General features: G+C 46.4%; 1 pseudogene; it reads right to left on the reverse strand.

Moving 5' to 3' along the window:
- The window catches only part of LOC115139574 (MAP/microtubule affinity-regulating kinase 3-like), a 144,684-nt pseudogene that overhangs the window by 47,814 nt on the left and 84,179 nt on the right, over nt 1-12,691 (reverse strand).

The raw sequence follows: 12,691 nt of genomic DNA on the forward strand, positions 1-12,691 counted from the left end.
GGCAGAGTGAGCCCACTGAAGAACGGCCAGACGAGTAGGAACGGGAACGAAAAGAAGGTTCCTAGGATAAGCGCGCGGCGACAGAGTGTGAGTGAGTGCTTGCTTTACCTGCCTCTCAATTCCCCAGACAGTCAACCCGACAACATGCCCCTCAGGGAGAATCCCCTCAGGGGGCGGTGGAGACTACTGAAGAACTGAGGAGACGAGATAAAGCATCAGGCTTGGTGTTCTTAGAGCCCGGACGATAAGAAATTACGAACTCGAAACGAGTGAAAAACAGAGCCCAACGAGCCTGACGCGCATTAAGTCGTTTGGCAGAACGGATGTACTCAAGGTTCCTATGGTCAGTCCAAACGACAAAAGGAACGGTCGCCCCCTCCAACCACTGTCGCCATTCGCCTAGGGCTAAGCGGATGGCGAGCAGTTCGCGGTTTCCCACATCATAGTTACGTTCCGACGGCGACAGGCGATGAGAAAAATACGCGCAAGGGTGGACCTTGTCGTCAGAGAGGGAGCGCTGAGAAAGAATGGCTCCCAGGCCCACCTCTGACGCGTCAACCTCGACAACGAACTGTCTAGAGATGTCAGGTGTAACAAGGATAGGTGCGGATGTAAAACGATTCTTGAGAAGATCAAAAGCTCCCTGGGCGGAAACGGACCACTTAAAGCCCGTCTTGACAGAAGTAAGGGCTGTGAGGGGAGCTGCCACCTGACCGAAATTACGGATGAAACGACGATAGAAATTCGCGAAGCCGAGAAAGCGCTGCAGCTCGACGCGTGACTTAGGAACGGGCCAATCAATGACAGCTTGGACCTTAGCGGGATCCATCTTAATGCCTTCAGCGGAAATAACAGAACCGAGAAATGTGACGGAGGAGGCATGAAAAGTGCACTTCTCAGCCTTCACATAAAGACAATTCTCTAAAAGGCGCTGGAGGACACGTCGAACGTGCTGAACATGAATCTGGAGTGACGGTGAAAAAAATCAGGATATCGTCAAGGTAAACGAAAACAAAGATGTTCAGCATGTCTCTCAGGACATCATTTACTAATGCCTGAAAGACAGCTGGAGCGTTTACGAGGCCGAAAGGAAGAACCCGGTATTCAAAGTGCCCTTAACGGAGTGTTAAAGGGTCCAGATTGTCTGGGCCAGCTGATTTGTAGGGGTCCAGATTTTGCAGCTCTTTCAGAACATCAGCTATCTGGATTTGGGTGAAGGAGAAATGGGGGAGGGAGTGTTGGGTAATTTCCCAGGGGGCGCTAATGGACCTTTAACCCTATTAAATAACCTGCATCAAGAAAATTATGACTAAAAGAGTTCAGAATAAAGGTTCTCAATTACCACCTGTGAGTCAACCAGCAGTTGTTTAGGGAGCTGTGCATCTCCTTTGCACTCTAAACTTTTCAAAAATGTTGAAGGATTATTCAGATTATCAGCAGTAGACTTGAGATAGTGGTCTGCTTTCAGCTTTCGGGTCATAGCCACAACCTGATTCCCGAAGGCGTTTAAAAGCCATCCAATCATCAGCTGAATCAGACCTTAAGCCCACAAAGAACCAAGGGCTGTCTCTGCCTGTAATTCTGTTTTGTTTGAAAGGGGCATGCTTGTTGCATGATTCCTGGAATGATCCGGGATGAATTCAACTTTATTCCAGGCAAAGTTAAAAACATCATGTACAAAACCCTGAGTATCAAACTGCTTCCAATTCCTTTTCATGATAATACGTACATTTTTAAATCCCTCACATAAGCAACAGCACAGTGATCACTTAAATAAATTGAAGCAAAATCAATTAGGATTTCAGTGGACAGTTTGCATTCAACCTTGCTACATTAACAACAGTGGCGGTCGGTTCCGTTTCAGATGAGGGAGGACAATACATTTGTTTTATGAGCATGACCTTATTTCTATTACAGCATATTGGATGACTGTCATCCATTTTCCATTCACCCAGCTCAAAACATCATTGAAAGGCTGAGGCTACTACATGATACTTAAACTTTCCATATACCCATCATGAGGTTGCTACAACCTAGCCTATGAATGACATTTTACAACGTACACTACATTCGAAAAATATTCAGACCCTTGACTTTTGTTACGTTACAGCCTAATTCTAAAATGGATTGAATACCTTTCGAATCAATCTACACACAATGCCCCATATTGACAAAGCAAAAACAGGTTTTTGCCCCTAGACACTGATCTAAGGTCAGTTTTAGATAAATACACACGGACACACACAAAGAATGCTCCCAGAATAGGATGAGAATGCCCCTAGACTCTGATCTATGGTCAGTTTTAGATAAATACACAAGGACACACAGGGACACATGTGATGAGAGTGGTAGGACTGCCTTTAGCTGTTTAATTAATTATGTCTGTTTCCTCAGCACAGGGAGATGGGTGAGTGTACAGACAGGACAGGTGTAGATGGGGGAGGGATAGGTGTGATGGGGGTGGGTGTGTGTGTGTGTGTGTGTGTGTGTGTGTGTGTGTGTGTGTGTGTGTGTGTGTGTCTAGCAATGGGAAATCTACTCTATCGGATGGAAGACGATAGTGCACACACGTACCTTGTGTGTTCACGTACCAGCGTGTGCACGTACCAGCGTGTGCACGTACCAGCGTGTGCACGTACCAGCGTGTGGGCATGAAGGTGCTGTGTTCAAACCTTGCATCCCAAACATCACACAGACAGAAACCAGGCATTTCCCACTGCTAGACACACACACACACACACACAGTGAGGTGAAGAAGGAAGGAGTCCGTGGACGGCGAAGTAACATAAGTAGTAAGCGTAAGACATATTTACATTTCAGACATGCTCCCTCACCTCAAGTGTACCACGCTTGGATGGGTTGAGCACCAAGAAGCGCTTGAGGAGGTTTTCGCAGTCGGTGGACATGTAGAAAGGGATACGGTATTTACCCCTTACAACACGCTCTCTCAGCTCCTATAGGTGGAGATAGAGAGGAGAGGTTAAAGGCAGGGCCGGATGTTTAGAGGTCAGGGGTCAGTCGGTGGACATGTAGAAAGGGATACGGTATTTACCCCTTACAACACGCTCTCTCAGCTCCTATAGGGGGAGATAGAGAGGAGAGGTTAAAGGCAGTGTCGGAGGTTTAGAGGTCAGGGGTCAGTTGGTGGACATGTAGAAAGGGATACGGTATTTACCCCTTACAACACGCTCTCTCAGCTCCTATAGGGGGAGATAGAGAGGAGAGGTTAAAGCCAGTGTCGGAGGTTTAGAGGTCAGGGGTCAGTCGGTGGACATGTAGAAAGGGATACGGTATTTACCCCTTACAACACGCTCTCTCAGCTCCTATAGGGGGAGATAGAGAGGAGAGGTTAAAGGCAGGGTCGGAGGTTTAGAGGTCAGGGGTCAGTCGGTGGACATGTAGAAAGGGATACGGTATTTACCCCTTACAACACGCTCTCTCAGTTCCTATAGGGGGAGATAGAGAGGAGAGGTTAAAGGAAGGGTCGGAGGTCTAGAGGTCAGGGGTCAGTCGGTGGACATGTAGAAAGGGATACGGTATTTACCCTGTAGACAACACTTTCAGCTCTTACAGAGGATATATAGACCCTGTGTCTCAACCTGTCTCCCAAAGTGTAATCTGGTACTCTTCCCCACGCAGTTAGCATGGTATGTAAGTGTAAGCATGGACGAGATGGAGTTTTTACCATTCACTAGTCCTTTCCTTTCAAAGCAAGTGCACATTTAGGACAGATGGGTAGAGAATTGGGACATAAGAGTGAAGGCCAGAGTTAAAGGTCAACACACATACACATATTTGCACACACCTTCAGATTCTGACCGTCGAAGGGCAGCGACCCTGACACGAGTGTGTACAGTATGACTCCCAGGCTCCAGACGTCCACCTCAGGCCCGTCGTACTTCTTCCCCTGGAACAGCTCTGGGCGAGATGGGTGGGGAGCCGCAGAATTCAGCTACTGCCCATTTTCCTTTCTGAAGCCAAAGTCGGCAATCTTGATGTTCATGTCAGCGTCTAGGAGTAAGTTCTCAGCCTGGTGCGGGCGGGGGAGAGAAGGTGAAGTGAGTGTGTTTGTGTGTGGTATTTATTCAGTGATGTGAAACACTGAACATTGTTGTTGTTTACAATTAAAAGGGGGAGGTAGATGGGTAGGTTTTACACCGGAACTAGTGAACTATAGGTGGGGTGTGTGGGGACATCATTCAGTGTGACACAGGATGTCGATCCCATGTGGCTTAGTTGGTCGAGCATGGAGCTTTCAATGCCACGGTTGTGGGTTTCATTCCAACGGAGGACAAGTACGAAAAATGTATCCACTCACTACTGTCAGTCGTTCTGGATAAGAGCGTCTGCTAAATGACTCACATCTACAATATATGAGATGCTAATAGCGAAGTAAACATTGGACATTTACACCGACAGTAACATTGTCAGACTGTCAGTCACCCACACTTTGTGGTCTTGAATGTTGCAGGGAGAAAGACTGAACTGACACGAGTCCCAGTTGTTCTGACAATAATAATATATGTTATACACTAAACATTCATATCAGCTAATAATGCAGACAATAATAATATATGTTGTACACTAAACATTCATATCAGCTAATAATGCAGACAATAATAATATATGTTGTACACTAAACATTCATATCAGCTAATAATGCAGACAATAATAATATATGTTGGGCAGGCTCCGTGCTCAAGAGCTCCAGTGCGCCTGCACGGTTTTACCACCTCCACGCAACTCCGGTTGCAGCTCCCCGCACCAGGCTTACTGTGCGTGTCCTCGGCCCAGTACCACCAGTGCCAGCACCATGCATCAGGCCTACAGTGCGCCTTGCCTGTCCAGCGCTGCCAGAGCCTTCCTCCTCTACAGCGCTGCCGGAGTCTCCCGCCTGTTCAGAGCTGCCAGTCTGCATAGAGCAGCCAGAGCTGCCAGTCTGCATGGAGCAGCCAGAGCTGCCAGTCTGCATGGAGCAGCCAGAGCTGCCAGTCTGCATGGAGCAGCCAGAGCTGCCAGTCTGCATGGAGCAGCCAGAGCTGCCAGTCTGCATGGAGAAGCCAGAGCTGCCAGTCTGCATGGAGCAGCCAGAGCTGCCAGTCTGCATGGAGCAGCCAGAGCTGCCAGTCTGCATGGAGGAGCCAGAGCTGCCAGTCTGCATGGAGCAGCCAGAGCTGCCAGTCTGCATGGAGCAGCCAGAGCCGCCAGTCTGCATGGATCCGCCAGAGCCGCCAGGATCCGCCAGTCAGCCAGGATCTTCCAGATCCGCCAGTCACCCAGGATCCGCCAGTCAGCCAGGATCTTCCAGATTTGCCAGTCAGCCAGGATCCGCCAGTCAGCTTGCATCTGCCAGAATCACCAGCCAGCCAGGATCTGCCAGAACCTACTACCTGCCTGAGCTTCCTCTTAGTGCTGAGCTTCCTCTCAGTGCTGAGCTTCCTCTTAGTGCTGAGCTTCCTCTCAGTGCTGAGCTACCCCTCAGTGCTGAGCTACCCCTCAGTGCTGAGCTACCCCTCAGTCCTGAGCTACCCCTCAGTCCTGAGCTACCCCTCAGTCCTGAGCTACCCCTCAGTCCTGAGCTACCCCTCAGTCCTGAGCTACCTCAGTCCCGATCTGCCCCTCAGTCCAGTGGGGTCCTTGGTGAGGGTTATTAGGCCAAGGTCGGCGGTGAGGGTCGCCAATCTAAGGACGCTATGCAAGGGGAGTAAGACTTTGTTGGAGTGGGGTCCACGTCCCGTGCCGGAGCCGCCACCGTGGACAGACGCCCACCCGGACCCTCCCCTATGGGTTTAGGTGTGCGGCCGGGAGTCCGCACCTTGGGGGGGGGGGTTCTGTCACGCCCTGGTCTTAGTATTTTGTGTTTTCTTTATTATTTTGGTCAGGCCAGGGTGTGACATGGGTTTATTATGTGGTGTGTTTTGTCTTGGGGTTTTAGTAGGTATTGGGATTGTGGCTTAGTAGGGTTATCTAGTAAAGTCTATGGTTGCCTGAAGTGGTTCTCAATCAGAGGCAGGTGATTATCGTTGTCTCTGATTGGGAACCATATTTAGGCAGTGATATTCTTTGAGTGTTTCGTGGATGATTGTTCCTGTCTCTGTGTTTGTTTGCACCAGATAGGCTGTATAGGTTTTTTTGTATTGTTCGTTTTTTCATCGTCATTAAACATGTATCAAGAATACCACGCTGCATTTTGGTCCGATCCTTGCTACACCTCTTCGTCAGAGGAGGAGTTAGAAGAAAACCGTAACAATATGTTGTACACTAAACATTCATATCAGCTAATAATGCAGACAATAATAATATATGTTGTACACTAAACATTCATATCAGCTAATAATGCAGACAATAATAATATATGTTGTACACTAAACATTCATATCAGCTAATAATGCAGACAATAATAATACAGTGGGGCAAAAAAGTATTTAGTCAGCCACCAATTGTGCAAGTTCTCCCACTTAAAGATGAGAGGCCTGTAATTTTCATCATAGGTACACTTCAACTATGACAGACAAAATGAGAAAAAGAATCCAGAAAATCACATTGTAGGATTTTTTATGAATTTATCTGCAAATTATGGTGGAAAATAAGTATTTGGTCACCTACAAACAAGAAAGATTTCTGGCTCTCACAGACCTGTAACTTCTTCTTTAAGAGGATCCTCTGTCCTCCACTCGTTACCTGTATTAATGGCACCTGTTTGAATGTGTTATCAGTATAAAAGACACCTGTCCACAACCCCAAACAGTCACAATCCAAACTCCACTATGGCCAAGACCAAAGAGCTGTCAAAGGACACCAGAAACAAAATTGTAGACCTGCACCAGGCTGGGAAGACTTCATCTGCAATAGGTAAGCAGCTTGGTTTGAAGAAATCAACTGTGGGAGCAATTATTAGGAAATGGAAGACATACAAGACCACTGATAATCTCCCTCGATCTGGGCTCCACGCAAGATCTCACCCCGTGTGGTCAAAATTATCACAAGAACGGTGAGCAAGAATCCCAGAACCACACGGGGGGACCTAGTGAATGACCTGCAGAGAGCTGGGACCAAAGTAACAAAGCCTACCATCAGTAACACACTATGCCGCCAGAGACTCAAATCCTGCAGTGCCAGACGTGTCCCCCTGCTTAAGCCAGTACATGTCCAGGCCCGTCTGAAGTTTGCCAGAGAGCATTTGGATGATCCAGAACAAGATTGGGAGAATGTCATATGGTCAGATGAAACCAAAATATAACTTTTTGGTAAAAACTCAACTCGTCATGTTTGGAGGACAAAGAATGCTGAGTTGCATCCAAAGACCACCATACCTACTATGAAGCATGGGGGTGGAAACATCATGATTTGGGGCTGTTTTTCTGCAAAGGGACAAGGACGACCGATCCGTGTAAAGGAAAGAATGAATGGGGCCATCTATCGTGAGATTTTGAGTGAAAACCTCCTTCCATCAGGGCATTGAAGATGAAACGTGGCTGGGTCTTTCAGCATGACAATGATCCCAAACACACCGCCCGGGCAACAAAGGAGTGGCTTCGTAAGAAGCATTTCAAGGTCCTGGAGTGGCCTAGCCAGTCTCCAGATCTCAACCCCATAGAAAATCTTTGGAGGGAGTTGAAAGTCCATGTTGCCCAGCAATAGCCCCAAAACATCACTGCTCTAGAGGAGATCTGCATGGAGGAATGGGCCAAAATACCAGCAACAGTGTGTGAAAAGACTTACAGAAAACATTTGACCTCTGTCATTGCCAACAAAGGGTATATGACAAAGTTTTGAGATAAACTTTTGTTATTGACCAAATACTTATTTTCCACCATAATTTGCAAATAAATTCATTAAAAAATCCTACAATGTGATTTTCTGTATTTTGTTTCTCATTTTGTCTGTCATAGTTGAAGTTTACCTATGATGAAAGTTACATCATAGGTAGAACTTGCACAATTGGGAGAACTTGCACAATTGGTGGCTGACTAAATACTTTTTTGCCCCACTGTATGTATGCCAGGGTACATGTGTGTGTGTGTGTACATAAAGTGTTCATTACCTTCAAGTCTCTGTGTACAATCTTTTTCTGATGGCAGTACTGCACAGCTGACACAATCTGTAAAGGACCAAGACCATAGAAATAAAGTTAGAAGATATTATGGCGTTTATTTATTTATTTTATTTTTACCTTTATTTAACCAGGTAGGCTAGTTGAGAACAAGTTCTCATTTGCAACTGCGACCTGGCCAAGATAAAGCATGGCAGTGTGAACAGACAACACAGAGTTACACATGGAGTAAACAATTAACAAGTCAATAACACAGTAGTAAAAAAGAGAGTCTATATACATTGTGTGCAAAATGCATGAGGAGGTAGGTGAATAATTACAATTTTGCAGATTAACACTGGAGTGATAAATGAGTCACAGGCAGCAGAGAACTGGAGGTGTTGGCTTTAGGGATGATCAGTGAGATACACCTGCTGGTCAGTGAACTGATGTGATGACCCTTTGTATGGCATTGAAGCTCGTTTGGAGGTTAGATAGCACAGTGTCCAAGGAGTTTGGCGGGCGTGAGTGAAGGGGCCGGGAAGCCAACTCTATGATAGAATGGTGTCGTCTGCGTACTTATAGATGAGGTGGATCAGATGGTGAATCGCCGGGTGCAGCAAGAGCAACATCATTTGTTTTATATATACAGAGAAAAGAGTCGGCCCGAGAATTGAACCCTGTGGCACCCCCATAGAGACTGCCAGAGGACCGGACAGCATGCCCTCCGATTTGACACACTGAACTCTGTCTGCAAAGTAGTTGGTGAACCAGGCACGGCAGTCATCAGAAAAACCGAGGCTACTGAGTCTGCCGATAAGAATATGGTGATTGACAGAGTCGAAAGCCTTGGCAAGGTCGATGAAGACGGCTGCACAGTACTGTCTTTTATCGATGGCGGTTATGATATCGTTCAATACCTTAAGCGTGGCTGAGGTGCACCCGTGACCGGCTCGGAAACCAGATTGCACAGCGGAGAAGGTACGGTGGGATTCGAGATGGTCAGTGACCTGTTTGTTGACTTAGCTTTCGAAGACCTTAGATAGGCAGGGCAGGATGGATATAGGTCTGTAACAGTTTGGGTCCAGTTTGGGTCCTTTGAAGAGGGGGATGACTGCGGCAGCTTTCCAATCCTTGGGGATCTCAGACGATATGAAAGAGAGGTTGAACAGGCTGGTAATAGGGGTTGCGACAATGGCGGCGGATAGTTTCACAAATAGAGGGTCCAGATTGTCAAGCCCAGCTGATTTGTACGGATCCAGGTTTTGCAGCTCTTTCAGAACATCTGCTATCTGGATTTGGGTAAAGGAGAACCTGGAGAGGCTTGGGCGAGGAGCTGCGGGGGGGGCGGAGCTGTTGGCCGAGGTTGGAGAAGCCAGGCGGAAGGCATGGCCAGCTGTTGAGAAATGCTTATTGAAGTTTTCGATAATCATGGATTTATCGGTGGTGACCGTGTTACCTAGCCTCAGTGCAGTGGGCAGCTGGGAGGAGGTGCTCTTGTTCTCCATGGACTTCACAGTGTCCCAGAACTTTTTGGAGTTGGAGCTACAGGATGCAAATTTCTGCCTGAAGAAGCTGGCCTTAGCTTTCCTGACTGACTGCGTGTATTGGTTCCTGACTACCCTGAACAGTTGCATATCGCGGGGACTATTCGATGCTATTGCAGTCAGTTTTTGTGCTGGTCGAGGGCAGTCAGGTCTGGAGTGAACCAAGGGCTATATCTGTTTTTAGTTCTGCTTTTTTTGAACGGAGCATGCTTATCTAAAATGGTGAGGAAGTTACTTTTAAAGAATGACCAGGCATCCTCAACTGACGGGATGAGGTCAATGTCCTTCCAGGATACCCGGGCCAGGTCGATTAGAAAGGCCTGCTCACAGAAGTGTTTTAGGGAGCGTTTGACAGTGATGAGGGGTGGTCGTTTGACTGCGGCTCCGTAGCGGATACAGAGGCAGTGATCGCTGGGTATGGAAATCTCAGAATTTTTGGTGGCCTTCCTGAGCCAGGATTCAGACACGGCAAGGACATCAGGGTTAGCAGAGTGTGCTAAAGCGGTGAGTAAAACCAACTTAGGGAGGAGGCTTCTGATGTTGACATGCATGAAACCAAGGCTTTTTCGATCACAGAAGTCAACAAATGAGGGTGCCTGGGGACATGCAGGGCCTGGGTTTACCTCCACATCACCCGCGGAACAGAGGAGGAGTAGTATGAGGGTGCGGCTAAAGGCTATCAAAACTGGTCGCCTAGAGCGTTGGGGACAAAGAATAAAAGGAGCAGATTTCTGGGCATGGTAGAATATTTTCAGGGCATAATGCGCAGACAGGGGTATGGTGGGGTGCGGGTACAGCGGAGGTAAGCCCAGGCACTGGGTGATGATAAGAGAGGTTGTATCTCTGGACATGCTGGTTGTAATGGGCGAGGTCACCGCATGTGTGGGAGGTGGGACAAAGGAGGTATCAGGGGTATGAAGAGTGGAACTAGGGGCTCCACTGTAAACTAAAACAATGATAACTAACCTGAACAACAGTATACAAGGCATATTTTCATTTGAGAGAGACATACAGCGAGGCATACAGTAATCTTACAGTACATACAGTTGATTGGGAGAGCTAGCTAAAACAGTAGGTGAGACAACAACAGCTAATCAGCTAGCACAACAACAGCAGGTAAAATGGCGTTGACTAGGCAGAGAGGGTCAGATTAACTACACACAGAGCCTGAGTGCGGCTGGGGCCGACAGATAAAACATAAACAAGCAGAATGGAATACCGTGATTAATGGACAGTCCAGCAGGCATCAGCTATGTAGCCAAGTGATCACAGTGTCCAGGGGGCAGCGGTGGATGGGACAGGGAAGCTAGACTGGCGAGTATTATCCAGGCTAAAAAAAACTGGCTGGCGGTGCAGAAGGTAAAAGCCGCTAGCAGTGGCTAACAAGGACTAAATAGCTTGTAGCTAGTTAGCTGGTTAGCTTCTGGAGGTTCTTGAATGTGTTCTAAAAAGAACTATCACATTGGGTGAAATCTGCTCCAATTAAAAATCATTGAAAGTAAAATGGGTCAGTGAGTGGTTGGGCTGGCAACCGATTCAGACAGTTAGCAGGCCTGTGCTAACAAGCTAACAGTTTGCTAAACAAGCTAGCAGTTAGGAATGGGCTAAAAAGCTAGCAGTTCTCGAATTAGCATGCAAGCAGATAGCAAGGGCTGCAAAGCCTTTTGGGGACTCGCGATGGGGTAGAGCCTCTTCATGCAGTGACATCCCGGTCGTGGGTCCGGATATTGTAGCCCAGGAGTATGCTGTAGGAGCTCTGGCCGGGCAGCAAAAGGTGGATGCTAGCCAGGAGTAATTTCGGGGTTGTGGTTAAGTTAGGGTTGCTAGATCCAGCTGAAAATGTTTTTGCGGGGCCCGGGATAAAAATAGTTCCGTTATGCTCTTTTGAGTTTGTTAAAAAGTTTGAAATATCCAATAAATGACCGCTCAATGGTTTCTGACTGATAGCTGGTAGTTAGCTGGCCACTTCAGTTGAGGGTTTCAGTAAATATTCTTTAGAAAAAAAAAAAATACAGTTTTATATCGGGTTTATTTAGATGTTGAAGCCAAAATGAAATGTGGAAAAAAGGTCGCAAAGTTCAAGGGGCACGACAATACGCCTTTGCAAGGCATCTTGGATTTGTATCAAAGTTACCTAATACAGCCCATTGGGGTAATGACATATCCATTGGGGTAATGTCTGGTGTGTGATATCAATGTACCATCCATTTGGGTAATACATATCAATGTACCTATCCATTGGGGTATCCAGGTACATATCAATGTACTGATTACTATCCATTATATAACTAAACATATCAATGTACCTATCCATTGGGGTAATACATATCAATGTACCTATCCATTGGGGTAATACATATCAATGTACCTATCCATTGGGGTAATACATATCAATGTACCTATCCATTGGGGTAATACATATCAATGTACCTATCCATTGGGGTAATACATATCCATTAGGGTAATACATATCAATGTACCTATCCATTGGGGTAATACATATCAATGTACCTATCCATTGGGGCAATACATATCAATGTACCTCTCCATTAGGGTAATACATATCAATGTACCTATCCATTGGGGTAATACATATCAATGTACCTATCCATTGGGGTAATACATATCAATGTACATATCCATTGGGGTAATACATATCAATGTACCTATCCATTGGGGTAATACATATCAATGTACCTATCCATTGGGGTAATACATATCAATGTACCTATCCATTGGGGTAATACATATCAATGTACCTATCCATTGAGGTAATACATATCCATTGGGGTAATACATATCAATGTACCTATCCATTAGGGTAATACATATCAATGTACCTATCCATTGGGGTAATACATTTTCATTTTATTAATGCTGACGTGTTCTGGTTGCTCTCCTCTCCCCTTCTATCCTCCTTTTATTCAAACATAAAGATTAAAAAACTGTATTTTTTCTCCCCTCCACAATCTCCATTTATTTATTTCAAACTTTTACCCATCCTGAAAAATTCTTTTCTCCACCTCCCCTCTCCTTACTCCTCTTTACCCATCCCTCTTTTATCCCCCTCCCCTCCACCTCCCCTCTCCTTTAATCCTCTTTACCCATCCCT

Source organism: Oncorhynchus nerka, linkage group LG13 (assembly GCF_034236695.1).
Source record: "Oncorhynchus nerka isolate Pitt River linkage group LG13, Oner_Uvic_2.0, whole genome shotgun sequence".
Taxonomy (NCBI): Eukaryota; Metazoa; Chordata; class Actinopteri; order Salmoniformes; family Salmonidae; genus Oncorhynchus; species Oncorhynchus nerka.